Genomic DNA, 18,192 nt, shown 5'->3' on the forward strand with positions numbered 1-18,192 from the left:
CTTAGTTGCAGCAGCAGTCATTACCTAGAGAGATTTTCTAATATAAATTAATTATTTACTCATTTTCGAAATTATATAATCAATGCATTTCGCTGAAATATATAACACATTAATGTTTCTTCCAACAAAAATTCTAACTTCTTTGGATCTAACTTTAGGCAGCGACTTGACACTTTAATGATCGTTGTTCAGTACACTTGATAGAAAATTCGACGAAGTCTTAATTCATAAAATTATAGGGTACTGAAGAGCCTAGGTATTGGCTTCATTACCCGCAAAAGTCTCTCTCTCTAAATTTCTGCATTCAATATTTCTTAACGATCTGATCGGTGTTTCGGTGACTGCATTCCGGTTAACTAGCAGTTTAGCACGTTGCAAAAAATCTTTATAGTTAAATATTTTGAATTCTTAAATAATACCTAACATCATCATCAAATAAAAAGTAATTCTAAAGATTGACCCAATTACCTTTACKCGCAAAAAAACTTTCAAAGTGCTTTAGGGTGACATATTCAATTGAATAAAAAACTTACTAGTATCTTGTATTAGTATCTACAAATATATTCAGCGAATTTTTGATCGATTTTGGTAAAATTCAAATTATTCTGTGAATGCTTGTTCGTATATACTTAGACCTACCATAAGTTSTGTTACAAGTTCAGTGTGTTGTAAAAAAAAACTATAAAATAGTTTGTAATAAAGTTAATTTTATTTAATTAAAYATATCAAAATGAGTTATGAAAAAAATTTTGCTTGAAGTGGTTACCTTTCGCCTTCACATAAGCCCTCAAACGATTCAGTAATTTTTCATTATCAGCAMGCACATTTTCTATGGACAAAGCTGATCGAACCAAAAACTTTTAGTGATTCTCCAAATTGCTGTGGGGCGACAGGACGTCTACTGCTACTCTGATCACAAACTGTAATTCAATGAAGCCCCTATATGGGCTTTCAGACGGCCAATCACCAGCAGCTGTAAAACCAGGAATATTGCTTAAAYTCTTTACTGTGCGGTTTTTGTCTTATATACTGAATCAGAATCTTGCTGGAAGATTCAATGCTCTTCAGCGAAAAGACTATGGCTTAGCTGCCTTCAAAATCGTCCCGCTGGTAAGCTTTTGCCACATTTTTAACCATTTTTTGAAAGAAGTGCGGAGGTTCAACGACTTTGCAGAAGACTCACCATACCCTTACAGCAGCYGGAAGGAAATGTTTGTTGAAGAAATTTGTAGAGCTTTTAAAACAACGTGGCACTAACACAAATTTACATATGCAGCAGAAGAATTAAAAGGGTTTTCTTTAAAATTTGCGGGAAAGTTAAAGTTTCTGGTTAAAGGAGCGCTGTTAGAAAGTTAGTGCAATTTTACTCAGCAGGAGATCCCACGGTCTTACAATTGGTTGCATATTAATACTAAAGGTACTACTTTAAGTTGGTGTCACTGTTTTTTTACGAAATAATAATACACCAAAATTCGGCATGTTTTTTTTGAATTTTTATTTCGAAAAATTTACGAATGTGKAATGTTTTTTGCGGCAAAGTTTTAAAATTTTCAAAACAGATTTCGCATGATATCGAAAAACTTTTCAACTTCCTTTGCTATTAATGTACCCAAATATAGTAATATAAAGATTAGTTGTCATTCAAAAATTCTGACTTAGCTATAATAAAGTGTCAAGCACAGTTTTCTTAACTGCCTTTGAATGTTAAACCCATGGTGATCTTAGTCCCAGTGGACAGATCAATCTTTTAACAAAGTGAGTGCCATTCATTGTCGATTTCATTTTCAGGCTTTTTTTTTAGAACAAAAAAAAAAAAACAAAAAATTGCCGCGAAAAAATATGTATTAGCAGGTCWACTGAAAAGTCCTTGTACCTGACTCATAGATGGCGCCACGAKAACGAAGGCTTTTAGTTAGCCCCAATTTTTTCTAATTTGCTGTCGGAACATTAGTTTGTGACTTATAACATTTTGAGTGAGCAACTTCTGTTATTGTGGAAAAAATGGATAAAAAGACATTTCGCATGTTGATAAAATATATATTATTCACTTCGAAATCCAATCGACAGTCATCCGAGTGGACTGCACACGTTGTACCCGCTCTAAWGACTGTAAATGCGAAGTAAAGGGCCAGTAAAATTCTACCGTCTGTATTTTGGAATGCGTATGGAATAATATTTATTAACCACCATGAAAAAGRAGGATCATCAACAGCGTCTATGACATAGCATTATTGAACCGCGTGGAGGCCGAAACCGCCAATAAAAAAGAACTAGAAAAAGAAAGTGTTGTTTCACTAGGATAATGCACCGTGTTACAAGTTACTGAATGCGACGGCAAGAATCTATGATTTAGACTTAGAATCGCTTCCGAATGCAGAGTATTCCACAGATCTGGCCACCGGCGACTATTTCTTGCGCTCAGATCTCAAGTGAATGCTCGCTGGGAAGAAGATTTCATCAAATGAGGAGTTGTGGTGTGTGTGGTCGCTGAAACTGGGACCTAAGCAAGGGACAAATTGTACTTCAAAAATTGTATCGAAACGTTATATGGTCGCTATAATCTGTGTATCACCCTTGGAGGGCACTATGTTGAATAAAAAAAAAGAGTTTTGCCAAAACAGTTAGAACCATTAGTTCTGGCCTTTTTTATATAATATTAATAATATTAGTTAGTTTTCTTAATGAATTCAGAGCTTGAGTCATAAATGGTTGTCTACCGGGTGTAATTAATAATCTATATATAAAGGGTTTTGTTGGCTCAAAAATTATTAATTTTCTTACTAAATACTATTAATACTTTGATTTGTTCCCACTAAAATATAATAGTTCTAAAAAAAAATCCATAAACAACTGCGAACACTGACCATAAACAATAATATTTCATTAAATCTTGGCAAAATTAGCATGAAGTCATTGTCGAAGAGAACCTGTGATTAGCATAAGCCCACACAGCCTCACGAGTCCGTCAATCATACCCGCCAGCACTGCTATCCCAACACTCCCAGCGCTGTCCGCTTAAACCATTGTAATAAAATCTATTTTAAGGAAATATGCTTTAATTCGCAACTTTAATAAACACTCGCGCGTTTCCTTTTGATTCGCTTTTAGCAGCTAAACCACACTGAGAACGCGAAGTCGATTTAATATTCAATTAATGCGAGCGGCTGCAAAATGCTAATCAGCAATAGAGGCGGTGCAGTGCAGAACAAAAACAAGGAACCAGAAAACAACGAAAACAATAGCATTAAAAATAATTACATAATATTGTCCACAGCGTGGTGGAAGCCAAGTTACCGCGCTTGAGTCAGCCCGGCAAGTCGTTAGAATTCGGCTCTTTTCGCGCGTTGCATGATTTGAGTGCCCCTTGAGCAATTAAGAGCCAGCCACCCACCTTTGGTTCAAGAAAAAAATATAGCAAAGCGGTTTATAAAATAAAGAATAAAAACACTCGACTTTTGAATGGCAAAAAGCGCCTGCCAACAGCAACAGGTATAATGCTTAAGACGGCAATAACAATAACAATAGCAAAAGCAATAATAATAGAAATATTGACAGCAAACCAAATGCGAGGCACATGCAAAGGCGTTTGGAAAATCAAATTAAATCATAGGAAGCACGGTCGCAAAAAAAATTATTGACTTGTAAAAAAATACGTTGAACCTGTCGGTGTTCTATAATCGCTAAAGCAAGCAAAAATAAAAACAAACAAAATTATGATAATAAAAATAGATGAAAAATCAATAGAAACCACCTGACGGCGCAAATGAACGCGTGTAAACTTCAACTTGTCATGTTGACACACACGCACACATGCAAACGCACATACATTGCGCAGTGTCGTTGGTGTTAAACGAGCGTGAATGTGCTGTTAAGCGTAAACCAGTTGGAAATTTTTAAAATTAAAAATTTTTTTTTTTGGTTAATTTAGAAAAAAGAAAAAGATAAAACCAACATTGGGAAYAGTTCACTTCAAACTAATTACACGTCTAGTTACTTGGAAAAAGAAATCTTATAATAAAGTAGTTAAGTAATTTTAAATAAGTTTTCATAACTATACAAAAACTAGTTCATAACTAGGCGCTATTGGACTAGTTACATTTTTTCATTAAAGGTTAACTTAGTAATTTTAAAATAGTTTTCGTTAGTTTTCAGGCAAACTAGTTACACAACTAGTTACTTTTGCACTAGTCACATATTTTTTTMTTTTTAACCAAATTATTATTTTAACAAAATCTCACTTTATTTTTCACAATCATTTGCGTTTCTGTCTTACTTTCCTGCTGGGCCATTACTCATGTACTCGCACAGCTCAGTCACATATGTATATGTACATACATATGATTACTGTGTTGGTGGTTTTGCTTAAATTATATTATTATTTTGATCAATCGATTTCAGTTAAGTTGATTTTTTTATAATTACACACGCTTTTCTGCATTTTKTTTTTGTTTTTGTTATTTGCCTTTAGACATCAACAACCTGTTGGCTGGCGCTTATGCTTTCAGCAATTTAGTAACACGAGTATATTTACTTTTGTRCCCTTTCGATGCTTTTGACATACACAATGTGTTCGTTAATCACATCTGTTGTTGYTGTACTTTTATCTTTGTTTCTATAACGTTCATTTATTTTTTTGCTTTTAAAAAAATGGCTTGCGAATTTTACCATAAACTCTTATGGCTTATATTTATGAATATTAAATGGAGTCACCGCAGCCACCAGCACACTTGACAGCTCCGTGGCCATTGACGCCTTTGATGGTCGACGTCTGTGAGTGACAGCGCAGGCGTAGCGGCAAGCGTTGTTGTCTGCRGCAATGAGTTTACTATTTGTTCTGTCGCAGTGGTGGCGTTATTGTGGCTGGCAGTGTTGTTGGTATTGGTGTCAGCTATTTATTCTTTTTGCGTTTAATAGCTTTGACATTTTATTTAGCCAGTTTACGATTTGATGCGGTCATTGTTATTTTCGTTCCGCTGAAAGTGGCGATTTTGCTGCGCTTATTTATTTTTAAACCTTTTCATAGATAATCAATCAATATTCTCTTTCACATTATGTGTCAAATAGTTAGTAGATCAAAAATTAGTGTATACTAAAAAATTAATTTTATTTATTTATTAGATTGAGGGGAATATCTAAATAATGATAAACTGTTGGTTAGATGCCTGTTGCTTGACAAGGGAAAGTTCGTAAAGACAACGGCTAAGTGGCTAAGTAATCTCGGCTGAGACCGAACAAACATTTCCGGAAGTTTTCTAATTTTTATCTAATTTTTACTTAATTTGCAATCCGATTAGACACAAAATTTAACACAAATATATTGATTGATATTTTCGGTCATTGTAAAACTTGACAAACACTACTGAGGATGACTGACGTAAATAGCTGCTCTAAACACACTGGTTGACAGATCACGCCAATTTTTAACATCATAATTAAGGATAGTTGTACCAACCTAAGACAAAATGTAACTCTTTTTCATATAAGCGGCAGATTTAAATCAAGAATTCCCGATACTTTCTTGGCAGGGCGTATAGTCAATTTTAAAGAAAGGGAGATACATTTACAACAAAAATAATTTAATGTGAATTTCAAAGAATTCACCATGCTATATGAGGTCTGACCAAGCCTTTTCCTCATTTACTATTTGCCAAAAGTTAATAAAATTTTTTATGTGAGAAGCGAGCATTATTTTTACCATAATTTGTTTTTTGTTATTATACAATTTTATATTTATTTACTTATTTTATTTAATAGGATTTTTTCTTGCATTTTACCAAATTCATATAAATTTATCGTATTCATTTTTTGCTTTCTAAAATCTATGGGTCAATATAAGTTGAAATTTCTAATTGAAGTTTATTCTTGTTTACATTTTCTTGTTTTCTCGTTTCCAGTAATATTTATGAACACACGAGTGACTGTTTGGGTAAGTTCGAAAATAATTTAAAACATTTCAAYATGCTTTTTATGAACTGAGAAGGGTTTCGCCTAACTTAAGTAACGGCTTAAATAAACTTTATATCAAAGAAATATATTGTTAATTCATACTTATATACTCGTACACCAAATATCAACGCATTTACCACTAACTTCTACAATCACCACATATTTCAAAGCCTTGGCATGTGTAGCTGTGCGCGTGCGTCCACTTGCGCCGCCAATCGGCAGCTGTCAGTGCGTATAAGCAATAACCAACGGTCACTAATTAATACGCCATCAAATCAATGTAGGAAAGCCAAGCACGCCGCTGTTTGTGTTTGTTGTGCCACACCAGCCTATACACKTACATTTGGCAAGAAACGAAAGACTTAAGCAACGAACGCGGCGAAGATGTCACCGCGAACTGCAGTATTTTTAAAGCGGCGGCGGTGATAAAAATGCCGAAAAACATGTTGTCACGACTTGTGYTTACGCGCGCCGACTTCAGCGCGATCGACATGCAAAGCGCATGCGCAYACCGCGCCACCCCCAAATTTAGTGGACATGGCGGCGCGCGCACATAGCGGCACATGCGACACGCCAGCTACCTTAAAAGTAAATATCACGCCTGCAAATGCGGTCACTTGCCGTTGATTTGTTGTTTGCTGTTGTATTTAATGCTGCAGCTGTTTACGGTTTATCAGCGGCTTTTTGTTTCTTTTTTTTTATTGTGCTTTTGCGTGCAACGTCGCGCGCAAATGGCGTCGTCGGCGCGTTGATCTTCTTCAACCTTACGGTAAATTTCAATTTGATTTGAACAAATCGACACGATTTGCATTGCCACACTCGATCGCATGCCACATTTCTTTGGCCTTGCTTCTTTTTGCTGTTATTACTGTTGGCGTTAGCGCTTTCGCCTTTGAGTGGCCGCTGGGCGGTTGGTTGGCGTGCGAAGCGCTACCGTCATTTGCGCCAGCAGCGAAACATTTTTCGCCTGCAGCAATCAATTTTGCATGCATACACATATATATATTCATATATATATTTACTAACTTTAAGTTGTGTACATGTGTATGCGCGCTCTCGCTACGCACATATCAATGCTCACTCGTGTCGCGCTTGTTGACCGCCGCGATGCGCTTAATTTCACTCCACATGCCAAGTCACAAAGAAAAGCTTATCGCCAACAAACTATGCACAACAACAATAACACTTTGCATACGTGTTTACCTGCGYGCTGTGGCGCTGTCACTACGCAGCCTTATTTGGCGGAGCGCAAGTACCATTAACACATTTCCGTGTTGTCGCCACTTGGCAGTTGCACGCATTTGTGTTCATTTGTAAATTTGTCAACGCCTCACTGCCTCACTGTCCATTGCTGCTCTCGTTGTTTTTTTTTTTTTTTTTTTTTTTTAATTTTGTTTTGTATGCAATGTTGTTGTTATTTATCGCTTACATTGTAGTGAATTTGTCAACCGCCCTTGACTCAGCAGCTAGTTTTGTTTAAGACCTCATCAGCGTTTAACCCAAAACAAAGAAACTCAGGTTATGTAAAKGTATCCTCGTAAAGTACATATGTGTGCGTATTCATTTATATTTCAACCTGTCGCAATTTGTTTTTGCTTTTTCGTGTTCACTTCTTTCACTCTGAATTTAATTTCTCATTAAATATATAGAAAGTGCTTATAATGAGATCATTTGCAAAAAAAATATTTTTAGAATAAATACTCGTCCTAATTCTCGTTGCAAAAGTTTTTCTTAGAAAACTTTTTCACTTTTCACAATTTTTCTGCTTTGAAATCCAAAACATATTTCAGTTTATATCTCTCTTGCTTACTTTGGAAAGCCGTTATGTGTGTGTTGTTACCATTYATTGTTATTGAAAACAGATTAACATTTTTAATACTGTTAGTATTAGTTGATTTTGTGCTTTTCTTTTCAAAAATAAATCAAATTTAAATMACTTTCTGCCCTCGAAAGCGTGGATTTTTTGCGAGAACACTTGATTGAAAGCCTTCGGTTTAAATTGATTTCTGAAAATRATAGAAAAAAGGTTTGGATAGAGTTAGGTCTTAATTAGGTGAAATATTTCTTTTCTATGTTATTGACTAAACTTTTACTTCCCTTTGTCAYAAAAATAAAAGTCTCTTCCAATTTTAACATGTATTCTGTTAAAATGTTTGCTATGTACAAAGGTTTTAGATTTCTCAAAGTCTTAAGTTAAGTTTTAACGATGTCAGATTAGATACCGTCACGTAGTTTAGTATTCATTCTTTCTAGCGTTGAACATAAATTGCAATAGCCTTTGCGGCCTTAGTATCGACACTTGTTACTGTGTTTAATACCGTGGGGTCCCAACTGTTTAAGCTTTGCCTTGYTTGTGCAGGACAAGTCGACAAAATACTCCTTTGTTTCTTTGCTCTTGGCATTTCTTATAGTCATCGCTAACTGTCAGCCCTATTCTACATGCGTGTGCCGGCATCAGACTGTGTTCAGTGAGTATTCCAATCATGTGCCTGTAGTCCATTATATCGAATGTCACTAAGAATTTTGTGTACTTTGTTCTACCGTTTTTCACATGACCTTTGCTGAACCTTTGTAGCCTTTGTAGCTCATTACATCGTGTTTTGATTTTCCTTACTATGTTTCTATTTAGATCATCGTAAAGACTTGTCTACTATACAGTGTTATGGATGCCTTTGCGATTTRCATCCATCCATTAGTGGGAAAGTCRCTTATTACTGGCATCAATCTTCARTAGTGTCTGCTTCCGAAGGCATTTCAGGACGCTATGCGATAAGAGGTTACTGTCTTATATGTTGTTTGGCTTTCTATGTAGATGTTGGCTTTGGAGTTCTTCTAAGTTTACACTGAACTTTCTTTCCCACTTAAAAAGTGGTTTTATGYAGTCCGTGCTTGTCAAACAGTCCTTAAGCATCGAGCTATGTTCGAAGGTTGCATATATAAATTCTCTCTCAACCAGTAGTTGCTCCGAAGATTTTGCTGCGGAGATTTCATTGAAGAGATATATTSGTTTAGCTCGAGTTCAAGAGCAACCATCGGAGTGGTTCTTAGAGATCCCGTTATACRCAACGCAGCGCACCTATGAACCCTTTTCACTTGTTTCCAGTAAGTGGATATCTTTACTCCTATCTATCATACTGCTGTACCGATCTTCTTACGTAGCTTTGTAGCACGAGTGCATAAGAGAGTTAGAGATGGCCGAAGTTGTGCTGATTATTTACCTATAYATACAGCATTGCTAGTCTCTCTTTTAATCTTACTAATTGAGTAAAAGTTGTGTCACATTTATAGAAGCGAGGTATTTTGTGTTTTTGTGTGAACACAAGCAGATTYGTTTTCTCCGTACTTAACCACAGACCCGCTTGCGTAGCTCAATTCTGGACTTTTCCAAAGAATATTTTAGTATCAAGTATAGCAATTTCTTCTAAAAAATATCAATTTCCCTCAATATTTCACAGCAGCAACATTTTTAGTTCAGAATTTTATGGCAAGCGTTACGTCAAAAGTCTAATTGTTTGTTGTGAATTGTCGATTATGCAACACAAAATCACTAATTTGAGTCGCCAATGTTATGCAATAGTCCATTACATCCAATAAGTSCAAATTATTTTGACACCAATGTACATTGAAAACAAACCGCAAATAAATGTTATTCTCTTTTCGCAAGAAGTTTTGGGTGTGTGAATTTCCAAAAATTCATTTGTYTACAAAATACAAATTATTATCAAACAAAAAATATKAAAACTGAATAATTCAAAATTTGCAGAACAAGAGGAACAACAAATTGATTCCACCTTGCCAATAAAAAATTGAACTGTTCCATATTTCGTATTCAATATGGTAATTGAAAACATCTGCAAATAAAGGGTGTCTGTTAATCTCAAGATTATTTAAGGTTTTTCACTCTTAATTGCTGTTTTAACTATACTTCATTTATTGATAAACTTCCAAAAAACAATAAAAAATCATGAGTAGAATTAAGAATGGAAAAATTCTCATAATTACTACTGGAACTCAAGAGAGCACTTACTTGATAAGGGACTTGATGAATCTGAAATAAAAAAAAAAAAAAATCATTTCTGTTGCTGTTATAGCTGCAACTAATATACCACAACTAGTTTCTGAAATAATTTTTGAAATGGTCTAAAAAAGAACATAATTCTGGAATATTCTCGGTCGCATTCTGTCTGCCTTACAACCGCAAACATTTGATTTTTACTTAATAACTTGTGAGTAGTTGGGATTTCATTAACTTTTTCTTTTAAATAAACTTGTTGAGCTTTTGTACGTTCAATAGAATATTACGCTGGGCACTCGAAGTATCTCGATTACCAAGTACCGCACTTCAGTCTCCAATTGCCTGTAAAATAGATTTTTCTCTACATCTAATACCATGTCACCCATTTTACTGTGTATTTTTGTAGAGACCAGCTAGTTGCCTGGTTTAATGCGCCTAATTACCAAGCACCCTGTTTATGTGTTGTTTATATAAGCAGTGCCAATTTGCAACATCAAGTGSAAATGGAAATGAGCCGGCGGCGCAACGGAACGAAGTGTACGCCAAGCACACACTACACTTGTCTCAGCTGCACTAAGACGATCATAAAGCAAGAGCAACAAAAGCAAACACAACAGCAGCTGAGCCGAAGACTGTAGAGCCTCAAACAAGAAACCAAAAGGCATTAGCATAAAAAGCCAAGAAAAAAAAAATCAAAAAATAAATAAAAAAAATCACAAAAAATCAAAGAGTAAATCTCGTCAACGCCAACGCACGATTTGTCGTCCACATCACTGCCGCGCTGGCAACAACCATATACGCTTGCATTGCAACAATCGCAAACAGCATGCAACAACAGCTTGATGAGACGCCTCTTCACAACTGCAACACTCCCAACACGCCTGCTGCTGCGTCAAGTCTCCRCTGAACCGCGTTGTACCCAGTCTTCTCCCATACGTTGTATTTTGTTTTCTTCGGCTTSGTCTGCTTCTTCTTCTTCTGCGCTGCATTTGGTCGCGTCGAAATCAAGTCAAACGCCTCATCTGGTAAGGGCATTAAAACTCGCACATTGTTGTTGTTGTTTCATATACTCGTMTTTTTGGCTTTCAATATAGTTGTTGTTTTTGCTTTCTTAACCGTTGTTGCTGCGTTTGCGGCGGTGCCCCTAATTGAATTCGTCGGCTTAAATAATTCAGCCGCAGGGCTTCAGCCAACAAGCTAAACTCTATGAAATACAACAAAAACACCAAATATATGCATACAAATTTATGTTGAAATAAAAAATCAAGCAATCGAGCTCTCGCATTTGGTTTTAAGGCGCTGCACTGCTCGACTCATTCATTTTGCCGTTTGTGTGTTGTTGTTTATGTTTTTTGCGCGTTTTCTCCACTTTTTAGCGCCGAGCCGCATCCTGTAATTTTTGTGGTATTTGTGATGCGCTATTGATTTGTTGTTTTTTTTTTTTTTTGTTTGGTTTGTTTTTTGTTGATCACTTTTGTTGTATTTCTTCAACGCTTAAATGCTGCCTTTTTTCGAGACAATTGAATTTTTCGTAACCTCCCACTCGAAGCAAAATGTATACCTTATATGTACTGTATATGTAACTGCCAAAAAGATTTTTTTGAGATATTAGAGATCTCTATTACATCCATATTATTTGCTTAATCTTTTAAAGTTACGGAACCAAAGGACCTTCAGGAAAGCCATTACATTGCTGTTGTTTCAATCCGTTCATATATTTACTTCTCTCTTGCTCCTAATATGGTAACATATCTTACCTGCGGAGAACGATTGTGGAATAGAAAAGAACAGTTAGAAATATAGTACCATAGTCTGGCAGGATCTAAATCTTTCCACCTGCAGTTCGGTTTGAAATAGTATTTTGGGGGATGGCACTCTATCACTTCGCACTGCCGAGGAATGGTTTCGACGATTCTGAGCGGGTGAAAAAGACAACATGGATAAGCCAGCCGGCGGAAGACCTGTGACGACGAATACCGATCAAATCATGGAAAACATCGACTTAGACCGCCATGTGGTCTCTCTAGACATCGCCCAGAAGATGGGAGTTTGTCACCAACTCATTTTAAACCATCTGCAGAAGGCTGGATACACAAAAAAGCTTGCTGAAAAATGTATCACTTACAACAATATCAACCGAAAATGGTCGTGGTCGAAGGCCGGTGAATCGTCCCAAACAGTGGTCAAGCGTGAATTGACGACCAGGAAGGTTTTGCTGTGTATTTGGTGGGTTTGGGAGAGAATCATTCACTATGAACTGCTCCGATACAGCCGGACGCTTAATTCTACCATCTACTGCGAATAACTGAACCGCTTGAAGCAGCCGATCGAGCAGAAGCGTCCAGAATTGGCCAGAGGAAGGGTGTAGTGTTCCACCAAGACAACGTCAGATCAAACACTTCGTTGATGACTCGTCAGGGAGGTTTTATCGTATCCGCGATATAGTCCGGACATATCGCCAAGTGATTGCCACCTGTTCCTGTCCATGGCGAACGCCCTTTTTAATGCAAAGTTGAACTCAAAAGAAGCTGGTGAATAGTGGATGTCCGAGTTCTTCGCAAGTAAGCTGTGGGCTTCTACGAGGGGTAATTATGAAGTTGCCGTCAAGATGGAAACAGATTATCAAACGAAACGGCGCATATTTGACCTAAATCCAATTACTGTAACACTTTTTATAAAGCATTGAATAAAGAGCCAAAAAGCGGTAGGGAGATATTTGACAACCTTATATAACCCTATATCTATCTCGCTTAGTTTTAGGTGATACGCACAACCGTTAAGTGAACAAAACTATAATACTCTGTAGCATCTGAATGCAAGAGTAGAAAAAACAAAAGTGTACTTAAGATAACCAACAGCAACAACAAATGTTGGCATCTGCAGCGATAATGCATCACTCTGATGCTGTAATAAAATCAGTAGACGCATGTTTAATGCCATCGCCCATTTATTTGCGATTTTCGCGTGCAACAGGCGTAGAATTATTGCTTTTTACTTTTTTTTTACTTTTTTTTTACTTTTTTTATTTTTTGTTTAATTTTGTTTCTTGATTTCTTTGTGGTTTAACCAAAATTCAGCTCATTTTGTTCCTTTCTTCTTTTGTAACACCTAAAAGCTCACTTCCTTGGCATCTTCTTTGCATCACCACCACCGAGCCGTCATCCCACAATCTCGTATGCATAAGTGTGCACATGCGCGCCGCTCCAAGCCCTTTCTGCAGTGCGACGCGTCAACATGCAACAACGCGGCAATAAATATTTTAAAATCTGAAAACAAATAAATTTAGTGATTTGCCAGCGACGCGAAGATGGCGAGTAAAATGAATAACTTTAAATAAAGAAAATGCAAAAAAGCAGCTACAGGCGCAGCCAAATCACAGCCTCATCACATCCCATTACAGTGCATCGGTGCAACGGCGCATTTGCGTGTATATGTGTGTTTATGCAACATGCCACATAAATTGGTAAATTGTTTTTGGCGCTTTGTTTTTGCCTCTGCACTACGGGATACCTGCAACAACTGACGCCTCTCAAGCGTTTTGTTGCAAAAAGCCACAGCAACAACAATAACAGCAGCTTAACCGTAACTGTGCCGCATTCAAATTTAGGTCAACTCAGCGTGGAAGTAAGAAACTCAAAGTAGGTGATGAGCGACACAGATGATGTGATAAAGTTCATACCGCTGAATGTGCGATTATGTGCGTGTGTGTGCGCGTATTGGCTTGTGTGGCTGTTGTTTTTTACCACAACAACTCAGTTGATTCCTTCGGTTACACAAGTTGAGTTGTGGCAGGTTAATTTTTACACACTTTGCGCTGGTTAGTGGGTCAAGCGTGGGTATGTGAAGCAGCGGAAGCATTAGTTATCAATTCCTAGCATTTTTTATATATATTCAGTGCTTATCTATTTGAGATTTTACTAGGAAAAATAGATCTTTCTTAACGACGTGATACCATATTTGATGTATTACAATGCATTGGAATGTTTTGATGTGAGAAATTTCTAATAATTTCACAAGATGATATGATGCTCGTGTGTTATACTTTATGCCTTGTTTCGCATATATGTCTGATTTTAAACGTTTCAAACTGAATTAAACCAAAAATTATAAGAGATATGTAAAAATCTCCCATTATAATTAATCATATGACATCGCATCACATGAGTTGACATCACATCATATGAATGGTATTAAAATTATATATTTAAAACTAAATTAACACAACTTCAAAATGAGGATATCATGTGATATCACATGACAAGGTGTTGCATGATATGACATCATATCACTTCTAACCTAGTTTTTTTTTCAATTTTAAACAAATTATGTTTCAATTAAATAGAGGACATTTTTATTGTAAATATCACATTGATATTCGTATCATGTGATATATATACATATATAATAGTATTGATAAAAAAATACTTTTTCAAAATCCTTAGCGTAAAAAACAACTTCTTAAATTTTCATATATGTATGTATTTCTGTCTACATAAAAAGTCGTAAAAATGTATATTATTATATCTTACCACATGACACGACTTGCAGCCATATGATGTCATACAACTTTCAAATAATTCTAAATATATTTGTTGATAATGCATTTTTTTTTTTTAGCTAAATCACAAAATAAAGATCATGTGATGTTGCGTCATATGACCTGGCATCACCTATTCACATGTTTGCACATTTCTATTTGTAGTTTCAAAATGTTTGGCTAATAATATATTTCAAGATTTTTGAGTCGCAAAGTATAGTCATGAAAAAGCATGTGATGTTGCACTATAAGACGTAACATCACATGACACAATTTTTTCACGTTTGAACTTCAAATTTTATGTCAGAAATTATGTTTTGTAGTTTTCAGCCAGTTAGTCGCTACATAGGAAATCGCGTGATGTTGCATCATATGTCATAATGTCACATGATTTCATTCAAGCGTGTTTGAGTTTCAAATTCTATATCAATCAATGATTTAATAAGATATGTTACTCTTAATTGAAACAAAATCACCATTATATATGTATAATAACTGATGTGACGTCATATTTTAAAGTACCACGTATGTTAAAGGAGTCACTGACAAGTTACGTAGTTAATAGTATTTCGTTTATATTATTTAAATATTATTTTTACTTATATATTTCTATACTGAGTTTAACTTTCTGCTCCGCAAACATACAAGGTTGGCGCCAAACTGCTAATCTCTAATTTTTTTATATTTTATATTTTTATATATATTTTTTTCAAATATTTTTTAAATTTTTTGGATTTTTCAACCTTTTTTTCTTTTATATATTTTATTTAATTTTTATTTTATTTTTTATTTTGCAAAAAACACAAATAATTTTCATAAAACCTTTACTACCTTACTTATCCGCAATGAAATCGATTTGTTTCCCGCCAAAATGTAGCAGCGCAACAATGGACATACGAGTAGACGCCAAGAAATAAATGCCACCTTGGCATTACTAATTTAAACGTTGATTTATTTGCAACGAAACATTAACGGTTAGCTTACTTATAAAAAAACGGCAATATTTAAAATTCAGATTTGCTACGGCTGCGTTGGCGACGGCGTCAGCGGCGGCCACTTGTGAAATGCGATCGAAATCGCAGGCGCGGGCTGCAAAAAAAGCTAACRAAACCACCGTTATGTTGCAACAACGAATGAGAAATGTGCTGCCAACTATTGCTACTAACAAAAGACAACAAAAACTGCAGCTATAAATAAATATATAAATACCCAGTAAATATGTATGTGTGCTGGTGAGGAAGCAAAAACGATTTTTGRCCGAATTTAAAGTGAATTTAAGGCGTGTTTCTAGGCTAGCGCCGGTGCCGCCGCCGTCACCAGAAACCTGCCAATAAATGCCAATTAACCTAGAAAGCAAAAGTGTGGTGAGCGGGCAGATTGTTGCCCGAAAATAATGAGTTCGAAAATTCGGTAAAAGGAACTACGAAATCACAGCCAAAAACAAAAAAAAAAAAATGAGTTCGAAAATTCGGTAAAAGGAACTACGAAATCACAGCCAAAAACAAAAAAAAAAAATTCTAACAGTAAATAACGAAAAAGTTCTTGAAATTTAAATATTTTAATTATCACTTAAAACGCTTCKCTTTAGCCAAAACAAACAGCCTACTTGAAAAGGTGTGAGCAACAAATCGAAATTAAAAAAATATATATATTTCAAAGCAATTGCCACACTTCGACACATTCGGCAACGCGCGCAAATAAATTTGAAAACTAATTAAATGTAATTGACAAGCGCCGAATCGGCACATTTGTAAGAACGGCTTTAAAAACTTGACATTCACATACAAACACACACACACATATCGGCGGTTAGTGCAACATACAAATCCGCCAATTGGCGGTGGCACATACAGTGGCTGTACTTTTTGCGGCTTGTCAATCGCGCAACACTTGTCACCGTGCAGTCGCCGCCACAGCAGGCYGCTTGCCGCCTCGTTCGTATTTGTAGTTGTTGTGTATGCATATATCTTGCCCAACCTTTGACCACACGCTGATTTGTCTAGTCGCATTTGTCGTTCAATATTTCACACTTCTTGGCTGCAGCTCGTTTGCCAAAAACAATTTTTTGTTGTTGTTTGTTTTCAGAATTCATGAAAAAGTTAGAATATGTTTGTAGTTAAATTTTGAGGTTATAGCGTGTTTTATTTGTAAAATAGAGAAACAAAAAAGGCTTTGTAAAATGTAGCGCAGAGAGACAATAAAATAATTGTCTATTCTATGGTAGTAAGCAATTACTTTTCTATTTCTTCTGCCTTTTAAGCAATTCCAGCTTTTCAATAAAAGTCTAGTCTAACTCAGTATATTTAGTTTTTCATTATTATAACACTCGTCACCTTCTGGTATCCCATTTTTTTTTTACCATAAATTTGAAAAGTATCGCTTCTTGTCATCTACATTTGATCAGGAGAGCCTCAGCGCATTGGGTCCTTGGACGGAGTTCACGCGATTTTTCTTCTTTATTGGYGTAGACACTGTTCACKCGACTGACGCTGGAAACCGGTCCTTTGCTCTRTAGATCAAGAGACTCTCGTATATTAACAAAGCTCTCTGAACCTCTCATAAATTTARTGTGGCAATTGATTTCGATTCGCCGCAGTTTGGCCGGTTCAGTGCAGGATATTATGTTTCAAGCTCAGTCTAGCGGATACTGAGCTGTTTCCACCTCGTCTTCATGCAGACAAAGTTTTACAATTGGCGCTCGTTAGAATTTGTAACTTTATCCTATTTTCGTCGAATACTCAGTTCTCTGAAAAAAATAGTACTCTATGATAGCCTCCACCATACGATTTTCAAATACTAATAATCTCTAAACAGAAAATTTCTGAAACCATCGCGTAACATGCCCGTAAAATGTTTCGAAGGACCTTCTTGTTCCGATATTATGTATTATTGTACATATGTATTATTGTAATATAGTTAAAAGTAAATTTATTTAAGGTTATGAGGCCGTTGTATTAACAGAGTTGTTACTGGTTCGAAGTCAGCTTTAGAATAAGGCGATATGGCACACAATTTGCAAATATTTTAATAATACACTCAAAAATGTATTATCACCTGAAATATAAAATAACGTACGATGTCTRGTTWCCAGCCTTTCTGTCCATTTAWTAGAGCGCCAATTTAATAGATCTATCTCAATATTTTTTGTTTATGAGTTCTTATTACTATCCTATCTTTTAAGTGGGTTCAAACTGGAYACAGTGTGATAAATTTTASTAAAATCGGTTAATTGGTTTAGGAGTTCATCGCGAACAAAAAATGTGACACGTACTTTTTATATATAAAAATTGAAAAAATTGTATAGAAGTTATATGTTCTAAAGTCGAAAAGCGATCAAATTGTTTCGGATGTAAGTCAAAATAGTTAATTTGTGGGGTTACATGGATTCCCTCGAGTATAAAGCGACATATTTTCAATAGTTTTTCCATAAAATAGAAATATTTTATACGAACTTTTTATTATTTCAAAGATATATTTTTATAATCTTGATCTTGTGTGATTTTCAAAATGAAAATTCAAATGTCGACCATTAACATAACATTTCCGAAAGTCCATAGAAAAAATATGCCTCCACGTTGACACCGGCACTTATTACAAAATCCTTTCCAGTAAAAAAAAAACCGTGCTTAAATTCGAGCCATAAACTAGGTATTTAACCAAGAATAAAAAAGAAATTTTTATAATGAAATATAAA

The 18,192-nt window shown here is 35.6% G+C and overlaps 1 long non-coding RNA gene across 2 annotated transcripts in view; it reads left to right on the plus strand.

The window, feature by feature from the left end:
* Window positions 1–18,192, plus strand: part of LOC108969070 — a 216,708-nt gene that overhangs the window by 156,972 nt on the left and 41,544 nt on the right. The window contains exon 3 of one of the 2 annotated variants that reach the window (XR_001993379.1): window positions 5,895–5,926. The exons of the other annotated variant lie outside the window; for it this stretch is intronic. This is a non-coding gene — a long non-coding RNA (uncharacterized LOC108969070). The remainder of the gene's footprint in view (window positions 1–5,894; window positions 5,927–18,192) is intronic. 2 annotated transcript variants of the gene reach the window in all.

This window comes from Bactrocera latifrons, unplaced genomic scaffold, assembly GCF_001853355.1.
Source record: "Bactrocera latifrons isolate USDA-ARS-PBARC rearing strain unplaced genomic scaffold, ASM185335v1 scaffold_24, whole genome shotgun sequence".
Classification (NCBI taxonomy): domain Eukaryota; kingdom Metazoa; phylum Arthropoda; class Insecta; order Diptera; family Tephritidae; genus Bactrocera; species Bactrocera latifrons.